This window comes from Thermobia domestica, chromosome 15 (genome assembly GCF_964235325.1).
Source record: "Thermobia domestica chromosome 15, izTheDome1.hap1.1, whole genome shotgun sequence".
Classification (NCBI taxonomy): Eukaryota; Metazoa; Arthropoda; class Insecta; order Zygentoma; family Lepismatidae; genus Thermobia; species Thermobia domestica.
In genome coordinates, this window is record NC_137468.1 from 31,658,811 (window position 1) to 31,669,554 (window position 10,744).

At 38.3% G+C, this 10,744-nt stretch overlaps 1 protein-coding gene across 4 annotated transcripts in view; it reads right to left on the minus strand.

Moving 5' to 3' along the window:
* LOC145672168 (uncharacterized) overlaps positions 1-10,180 on the minus strand; it is a 306,869-nt gene extending 296,689 nt beyond the window's left edge. For 3 of the 4 annotated variants that reach the window (XM_081741526.1, XM_081741527.1, XM_081741524.1), the window contains exon 1: positions 9,588-10,180. The gene's annotated coding sequence lies outside the window, so the exon portion shown is untranslated. The remainder of the gene's footprint in view (positions 1-9,587) is intronic. The other variant, XM_081741528.1, reaches the window with a different exon arrangement.
* Between the last annotated feature and the right edge of the window lie 564 nt (positions 10,181-10,744).

Genomic DNA, 10,744 nt, shown 5'->3' on the forward strand with positions numbered 1-10,744 from the left:
CCCAGATATTTCTTTTAAAATTAAAAGTTTTATTTTTTAAAGTTACATTCCTTATTTTTGAAAGCAAAATATTGATGATAATGCTTTTAGTTCTGCGTTCCCTCTGTCGTGCCTTCTTTCTTTCACCGCGCAAGAATCAAGATTTAGGATCAAAAATGGTTGAAAAGAGAAAATAGGGAAAGTGCACCCTGTTTGACAAAGCTTGTTATAAAATACAAGTAAAAAGGTATGCAAGTAGATAAGGTCTTATTTCTGACAGCAGTCAACCCTTTTCTTCTTCCGAACCATATGATCAGATTGTCAACATAACTTCCAAGGTACGCATTCTTCACATTATTAGATGAACGATCTTATCTCATTTCGTAACTTCTTTTCCTCCCCTACCAACTTTTTTGAAGATCAGCGAGGAACAATGGTGTGAATGGATCAGGAGTGATTTTATCTACACCTCCACGAACAGGAAAAGAAACCCTGCTGATTCTCCAGTACCTGAGTTTGTGTTCATATTTCCAGCGCTGTCACATTTCTTTGTAAAAAGTAATATTAATGAACTATAAGAGCTAGTTTTGAAAAAAAAAAATAAATAAATAACATATAGTATTGGGGTAGGTTAACATCTGGAAAAATTTTGAACTGCATAAGACAAATAGTTTTCATAAGAATCCATATTATTATATAGGGATTAATGATTGCAGCTGAAAACGTTGGACATCACCCAATTAAGGGAAGAAAACTTACCTAATGTACTGATTATTGTGGACAAAAATTGGAACATTTGAAATGACTAAAATAAAGTCCGTTGTTTCAAATGTGACTTCCTTTACGAGCCGCCTCTGAATAGGTGATTTGAAAAATATTTCTGCATGCATTTTACACGTCACTTAGATTTTGTTTGTTTGTTTACATGTAACTAGTGACTACAATTAGTAAAAGATAACTACCAACAGCCACTGTGGAACAGAACTTCGTAGACCCTTAAGATTCGAGGGCTACATCGTTTACGGATCTCTTTGATGGCAATAAACTTGACTTTGTGTGTGAATGTGTGTGTTTGTGTGTGTGTGTCTGTCTGTCTGTCTGTCTGTCTGTGCAGAGAGAAGTCAATTGGATATAAGTTATGCTCCTTGAGATTTATTGGGAGCCACCTCAACCAGGGGCGGCTTTAGGATCTCAATTTTGGGTAGTCTCGCTTATGGATACATATACATGTATGATTGATTAATGACAGTAGGAAATTACTTTTACAGTAGTGGTTAATGCTATTTGTTAAATAATTATCTACCATTAATATAAATAGTATCTTTTAGCGTTTATATATTTTTCAAAATTTTTTGGTAGGCCCGTGCCTACCCGGTCTACCCGCTAAAGCCGCCACTGACCTCAACATAAAAACTTCGAGTGTGCCCACCTTGCATTTGCAGGGTAGCAAGTGTGGCAGTTCACCCCTGATTGTGGTCCCGTATTATATAGTCTTATTTATCTGTATCTGGAATCTTTTTTAGTATACGCAGAGGTTATATGGTAAAGACGGGGCAAACGGACATGCTAAGCAGTTTTCTGTTGCTTGTATGAATACGAATGACCGAAGAGAACTCAAGATATTTCTTACAAACCAGTAAGCTTTCTGCAAAGTAAAGGTGTAACAAAGAAATCAGTTCGTCAATTAGTCAAGGATATATTGAACAATTAGTATACATGGGTGCAAGATGTCCATATGCCCCATGGGGTGGGACAGAAGGACAAAAATAGTGGGGCAAACGGACAGTTTACAGTCACAACTTATAAACCACTAACACTGTTAAATGAATGCGTACAAAGTAGCTATGCATCACGACCATTTGGATCGCATTCTACATGGAACCAGAAAAACAACCTGTGCACATTACCCAGTCTTCTCCCTCGACATATCGTTTCCACGAGTTAAACTTCTAGCTGTAGCATACGACAATGATTGCGCTACACGCGCACTAAATGTTTTGTGACGTTGTACGAAACCATGCTCCCAAACCAGCCATTTTTCTATCATCATTGAATATGTTTGTATTTGTTCTCAACAGCAAAGTTGTACGCCAACTTTCGTAATTTGCGTAGAGTTAACCCAAATCCCATTTCGTCCAAGGCAAGTAGATGCTTTACCAATTCATTTTCTGCTGTGCTGAGAATATTGTATGATTTCCAACTTTCGGATTATGTGCGATGACATAACGCGTTGTCGTAGTGTATTACGATGGACATTGAAAGTTGTCGCTGCAGTTGATAGAGGCATCTTCTCTTCACGTGCGGCTCTAACAGCAGCGGCTATGGATTCATTTTCCTATTTGCATCTGTCTGTTGGGTAAGATCTATAACGTACCATCTTTGGAAAAAATGGTAGTATTAATAAGGAACCCGCCTCTTAAGTAATATACATACAAACTAATATTGTTTTTCTACTTCATACTAACCATTTAGGTCACTGTCCGTTTGCTCCGCTAATTGCGTGTCCGTCTGCCCCGCACACACATTGGTTTCAAATATTTCTGGCCCTACTCAATAGATGGCACGCAACATTCATTTCCTCTAGTGGTGCGTGTGACTATCCATCTATTGTCTTCTGCTCCTCCCGCGAATGTTTAGCAACTTCGTTGTCAAATATTTAATTTCTGAAGTCGAGTTATTAGAAATCACGTTTTGGGACACTTGCCTCTGTGTAATTGTTGCCAATTTCTTACCATAATAATAATGATGAAAAATTACATATAGGTGATCCAAGTCATACTCCTTGAGTCTCTAGTTATTTGTACTTGATAATTTGAAAATGGTAATTTATTTGTTCTTTTCTTTTAAAAAAAAAATATATGTAAAACGATTTTTGGATGCTTGAGATAAGAGATTGGGCAGAAGACACTGTTAGAACAAATATTAGGACCTCACTTCTCCTTCAAACTTAATGGCTGATTGATTTGTATTTACATTCGTCGTCAAAAGTGAGGTCAAATGAGACAAAACACACAGTTTAAAGTACCCTAGGTAGAATCTGAATCACTATAGTGTGCCCGATGTTTTTCCACCAGCTGAACTCAGGGTCTCGTTCATAAAAATCATGAGTATTATCCACTTTAATAAAGCAAAATAAATAAATAAATATATATACATATATATTCTCACATTATCTCTAAATTTTTTATTTTATCTTTGTTCTATATTTTCGTCATCAAACAATAATGAAACGAGCAAAGAAACTCGAAAACAGTTTAAGCCTTTCACTGCTTTACCTTATATCAGGCTTGTGTCAATCAAAATTGTCCCTTTTCTTATGCAATTTTCTCTAGTTTGTTGGTTGTCCAATACCTCTGACAGAAGTTATGTGATAAGAATAATTTAGCTATATTAAAGGAAGTGTCAACTATATTTGTTTGGTTCATCTGTCTTTTCATTTATTGTTTTTACTTTTTCCTTCACTTTTTTACAAAAATATATTGTGATGAAACTATGATATGAAAAAAAAAAAACTTATTCTTCAAGAAGAAAGATATCAAAAAAGAAATTTTTTCTAGTGATAAAATGTATGTGTATTTTAACAAAAGAATTTTGGAATAAACAGTCACACTTATCGTGGACTAATGAGGTTCTCCGGCAGTCACGTAGCGTAAGAAGTAATTAAGTGAGCAAACAAGGCTGTTACGGAGAACCTCAGGGTCTGGCTGACGAAACTAATACGATATAAAAAGGTAAGGGAGAGGTCCAAAGATCATCTCGGAACAACCAACGGATCTCTGAGCAACCAACAAAGGATCTGCAATAACATGGGTGGTTCACCAACATACCTAATGTAAGTTGTATTTCTCTTTTTCATAACTTGCTGTCATTAATATAAGGCTCCAACTGGACGAATGGTCTCCTGCGGGAGAACATAATCTGAATTTTGTAATTGTAACCTCAAATTCATGTAAAATAAAGTCTTGCTTGTTAAAAAAGGAAATTATTAATCTATTAATTATCATCTGACAGGCAAGAGACCACTAACTACCGTAATATTTTAACATGGCTCCCAGACGAAAGAATACAGCTGGGGCCCTATATTAAATGACAGCAGTTTTCTTTATACCAGACTTCATTTTTTTCTTATCTTCCTTTTGGACGTTTTTTCAATAGTGGTATAGTTTTTTCAGTGCATTTGCTATATTTTTTTCCTTTTTGTTTTTGGTTCCCCAATATATTTTGCGTGTATTCTAATTCCCTATAATGCCAATAACACGTAGTCTTGCGCAAACCATGGACATAAACGGTCACGTAGTAGCCCCGCAGTCTTTGACGACTCTTCCTGCCACCTCCATTAACCTGCACGCTAATAGCACGACACCCCATTCTATAACCTCAGAACCTGTAGTTAACACTCCCTCCCATACAGTTTCCCAATCTTCAGCCTCTGTCACATTAGGCTCCGCATCCGTTTCGGTTAACCCCAACTCTCTCACAATCTTTACGGGCACACCTTTTGAGAGAGCAGACTTGTTTTTAACCAATTTTGAACGCACAGCGAAAATATCTGGTTGGTCTGAAGATAGGATGAAAAATATTTTTTCGTTGTGTCTAGCAGATGTACCCTTGTACTGGTACCGAACCACTGTCGGGTTAGACGCTTTGTCCTGGACAGCACTTAAAGACAAATTTTTGAAACAATTTGGTCCTAACAATTTACCTATATCAGCCACAGAAACATATAGGTCTAGGGTTCAGGAACCCTCGGAATCTCTCTTGCATTATTTATACGCCAAAAAATATTTGTCTACCCAACTAGAAAACCCGCCTAGCTTTAATGAATTTTTATTAGATGCTATTACAGGAATGCTGCCACATCATATACTTGAATTTTCACAAAAAACAATTCACAACTTTGAAGAGTTGATTACTCTAGCATCTACTAGGGAACGAGCCGATCGATTAGCGCAAAGACGGTTGGCAAGCCTGCCTGCTGTTTCCAATATACCTCAGCCTTCCCACAGTATTTCCCAGGCGGCAAATGATTCACTTCAAAATATCATTACTCGCCTAGATGCCCTCCAACTCCAAGTAAACACACATATGAATGCCCAGCCAGTACAGCACACTGTGGCATTTACGGAGGATGAACACGCTAGTTCATTTAACCGCTCTTCATATCCAACTAATAGATGTTGTTCGGACAATTTTCGCAGGTCAAAACGGGCGTCCTTTCATCAATCCCCCAGTAGACATAGCGACAATCAGCAGTCTAAACATACGGCCACAGATCATCATTGTTGTTCCGATAAGCACAGGCAGTGCGCCTGTGATCAAAAGTCAGACGACGCAACTAAGAAGTCTCAGGACAAAATTTGTGCATGTCAGAGCAACCCACAAAGTTCTAAATCGCAGCCCACGAACCAATCAAAACAGCAAAAACACTTTAAGAAAAAACAACGGCCTTTCTCTAGAAATTCCAATAACCAACAATCAAGGGGTTTTTCCGCATCAACGAATTTTGCATCGATGTACCCTCCACTCTACCCACCTCCTTTCCCTGGGTACTACCCCTCACCCTATTTTTATCCCAATTACTCCCCCCCATCTGAAGTCCCTACTCAACCTTATGCAACCCCTGCTCTGCCTTCCTTACCTCCCACGGACACTAGTTCAAAAAACGGGGTAAATTAAGGGGGGACATAGACCCTCCACCCCCTGTCAAACTAGATACTCATATTGTATCAAATGATAGAACTAATACCACTTCACAAAACACATTGCAACAGCTAGAGTTAGAAATGAACCCCACGCACCATTTACACAAAAAATGCACATTACAAGTACCTCTAATCTTTCAGCGTAAGTTAACGTACATACAAGGGAAAATCTCAGGGAAAACACACTCTCTAATATTAGATACAGGCGCAGAATTAAATTTACTCCCCAGCCATTTAGTACCCCCTCAGGTGAAGCCTTTCCCACTAACTACAGTACTAAACGGCATATCTGGGTTACCTCTTACCCTCACCCATGCGGTGACATTAACGGTAAATATACAGGGTTACAATTTTTCAATACTTTTTCGCATAACGCCTTTACGTTCCTTTCCCATCATTTTGGGTAATCAATTCTTGAAAGAACATCTGGCACTCTTAGATTATAACACTAGAACTTTAACATTAGAACATTTTGGTAAGAAACCCCCCACCCCTCCTCCCAACAGTAACGCACAGGTACATCTACTAACAACTGTAACAAGCAAGTTCTCCCGAAAACAAACATTTGTTTTCCACACTGCAAAAACGCAAATAATCCCGGCGCAAGGAGTAGGTATGCTCAAACTGCAAATACCGTTACATTCAGACATTAAGCATTTTTATATTCATTCGCCAATTCATGAAAATTTTAAGGGATGCTACACGGTACACACAGCAATATCAACTGATAACCTTGCAATCCCTGTTGTGAATTTATCTAATTATGACCAGACCTTCACACAGGGCATACCCATTGCATTGGGTACAGTCCTTCCACAGGACATACAGGAATCAAATGTGTTTTCAGTAACTCAGCTGTATGAACCAACCGAGAAACACGCAGAAGAGAACCGAATAGAACGCATGGCCAAAATAAAAGATTATATTGATTTCACGAAATTCAATATAAATCCGGATCTTTCCCCTACTCAAAAACAACAAATGTTGGATGTTTTGAAAAAGAGAGTAACAACATTTAAATGGTTTCCCACAGATTTCACAAAAATTAAGACTTTCAGTGTCTCGTTAGACTTAATTGACCGACAACCGTTTGTCAATCGTCAATACACCATTCCACATAGGCTGCGGCCGAAACTGAAAGAAAAGATTTTGCAATTTTTAGAACAAGGCATCATACAGCCCTCCTCGTCCCAGTATAGGAATAACATCTTAGCTATAGTGAAACCGAACTCAAAGGGTGACCTTCGTGTTGTACTTGATCTACGCACGTTATCTGGGAAATGCCACACCATAGCTGATGCTATTCAACCAATACAGGAAGTATTGGATTCAATGGCAGAAGCCAAGTGGATCATACACCTTGATTTATCTCAGTCGTTTTTCCAGTGTCCCCTTGCAGAAGAAGACCGCCCTAGTACTGCTTTTTCGGTCCGTGACTTAGATTTACCACATTCACAATACGAACTTTGCGTACAGCCACAAGGCCACAAAAACTCTACTATCAATTTACAACGTATTTTACGTACTATTTACCGTGACATTCCCGCCAAAAACTTTTCTTTGTATGTTGATGACTTTTACATTTATTCCTCTTCATACTCACATTTGCTTAAAATTTTTGACAAAGTCTTAGAGCTAGCAGAAAAACACTCATTGCTGTTTAACATAGATAAATCAGAATTCGGAGTAACATCGGTAAAATGTCTTGGACACATTGTTTCTCACGGTTCTTTGAAACCTGATCCGGCCAAAATAGACGCTATCACTAAACTACCCAAGCCCACAACAATCAAAAAATTACGCGGATGGCTAGCTAGTGTTAACTTTTATAGGAACCACATCCCTTTCATCTCGCAAAAACTTGAGCCCCTATACAAGGCCCTCCGGGGGAACCCACGAAAGCTACAATGGACCCCTGAGATGGATAAGGCATTTGAAAGCATGAGGCAACTTTTAGTTAACCCACCTGTACTACAGCTTTTCAGCGTAGAAAACACAGAACACATGGTAATGTGCGATTCGTCAACAGATGGCGTTGGTGCCTGTTTGTTTCAGAGAAAGATAGGAGAAAAAGACTATCACGCGGTGTGTTATATTTCGGCAAGACACCCACAACGCATAAGACCACTTCCCATACATAACTTGGAATTATTTGCCATCTTCTTTGCACTAACAAAATTAAAGAAATATTTACTAGGCCACCACTTCACTTTAGTAACAGACAATAAATCGTTACTGGCACTAAAATCCACCACACAATTGACGCCAAAAATTTTACGATGGTTGGAACAGATTAACCAGTATGATTTTACATTGCTCCACGTGCGCTCTGCCCAGAATCCGGTCAGTGATATGTTAAGTAGGAATCCATTACCTTTTGATGAAACAGATTTACAGCTATTAGACGTGGACGTGCATCCCTATCATCTGTTAGCCTTAGACACGAAAACAGACATAGCTCAACTGCAACGTAATGACCCATATTTTTCAAAAATTATCACCGCACTCATTACTGAAGACAGGACAAACAAACATTACGAGACTTGGAATAAACAATACCTTTTCCAGAAAAACCTATTGTATCGCAAAATGTATTCCCCGACCCAGCCGCGCACTTTACTTTGTGTACCCAAAATTTTGCGTGATACTATTTTTGATGAATTCCACAACAACGCGTTGATTCATCCTGGGTATCTGAAGCTATATTATCTCATTCGCAACAAATATTACATACCTAACTTAAAAAACTGGCTTCACAATAAATTGCAGTCCTGTTTGGATTGTGGATACTTCAAACGCAACTACCAAAAAGTTGTTGATCACGTGCAAAGATTGCCACCCACTAATCTCTTCTCCACGTGGCAAATAGATATTTGTGGTAAATTAATGCCATCAGAAGGAGATGAGTTTACCCATTTCTATGTGGCTACTGACCTACATTCATCATACACAGTAACCAAACCCATAAAGACGCCTACCTCAGACGCTTTTATTGAATTCATTACGCATGAATTAATTATTCCTTTCGGTGTCATGGAGATTATCTATACCGATCAACAATCTACCCATACCAGTACAAAAACCAAAGCTTTTCTAGATTCAATGGGGATTACAATTAAGTACGCACTACCAGGCGCCCATAAAACAATTGGTCAAGTCGAGTCTCGCATAGCGAACTTACAAACAGTTCTCAAATTCTTAACAAGAGATAATCAGCGACAGTGGCCAAACTTCTTAAAAAGGGCCGCAGCGACCATAAATCACAGCCCACTGACGGCCTATGGAGTATCACCTTTTTACATTTTATTTGGACGTGAGCCACGCTTTCCTTTGCAAAATATTCTTCCTACCATTGAACCACCCACGGATGTTGCGGATAGATTAGCCATGCTGAATGAGTTTCGTGATCTATTGGAATATAGAAAGGAACAAGCCTTTCAACGTTTGAAAGAAAAAAATGAAAAACATCAGGCTCCCACGGAGTTTCTTCCTGGATCTCAAGTCTTGGTCAAAAGATTAGCAACACGTAGAGAGGAATGTGGTCCCCTTCGGTCACTTTACAACGGGCCATATAGATTATTAAACAAGCTTGACTCAAACACGTATCAACTTGACATGGACGGTAAAATAGTAAATATAACGAAAAATAGATTAAAATTATTCATTCCGAATACAGAGAGCAATCCTACATTTGTTACTAAATATACACAATTCCTTAATTCGCACCCGTGATAACATAAACTACCAAGATGGAAATTAAGTAATACTGGCACTTCATTTAAGTTACCGCCTTCGTCTCTCACTTAAATAATAAAACCGTCAATGTACAACAATTCCGATACTTCCATATAACAACTGGTAAATATCAAAAATTATTAAACCACATAAATTAGTTTCGGTACTTACCCACCCTTATTTCAGCAGCACAGTACGTTCCACGTTCTTCCTTCTTTTGAAGCGGTCAGCAAAACGGGTTCTTCATTTTTTCCACCCCCGTATAGAACCAAATTAATTTCATTTCAACACTTAAAATTGAATCACTCAACACCTTTGTTACTATCCCACATACAAAAGGCACATAACCACATCGCATAACATACACTGTTCACTCATTCACACCATCGATCACTGTATCAACCCTTCCCTTCCCCACTCATACTAATTGTACAAATCTGTTAATAGCATAAACAAATTCCTTTGGCTCTGAAACAGCCAATCAGAGCGCAAGAAAAGTTTCACTTTTGAAATCAGCACCCTCAAGGTCGATTAACAACGGCACACGTGTTCAATTACTCACACAGACACATTCCTTTAATGAGGAGAAAGTTTACATTTTTCCACAAAAATACCCAAACAGGAAATAAAGGATTTATTTTTGGTTCAATATACTGTTAGCTTTCAACGCCTGATCTTTTCACAAGCTCGAGTACCAATAACATTTAACACACTTCTTTTAGTTAATAATGCCTTATTTTGTAAATAAATGCTCACTACGGATTTTTTTCTTTTTACAGATTCATAGTAATTTCTGGCCTAATATCCCCATCCCAAACACAATCCCTCAAACCAGAAGGGGTAGAAATTACAATTGGGGGGGAATTTCGTGCAATTCCACAGGCCATTATGTATAGTACAATGGTACCTTTAATATATTCCTTCAAAATTCCTATCCTGGAGAGTAACTCGATAACGTTAGAATGTACACCAGCAAATGAGTCCCGATACTGTTTGCCATTGCTAACACTAATCCAATCTGCAAATAACTTTTCTCAGGACCTCATGCAGGCAACGTATAACTCTAAATTCGGTTTTTTGCCTAAGAATACAAAAAATAAGCGTGCCCTGCTACCCTTCCTGGGATCCTTTTTAAACTGGGCGACCGGAGTTGCAACGGAAGATGAGATAACACATTTTCAATCACATGAAAATGAATTAAAAGAACACATTCAAATACTAGAACAAAAAGAATTAACGGTTCATTCGGAATTACACAATATGTCGGTACTTGTTTCCCGACTAGCCAAGGAAACAAAAGACAGTTTTGCGGATGTTCAAACTGCTTT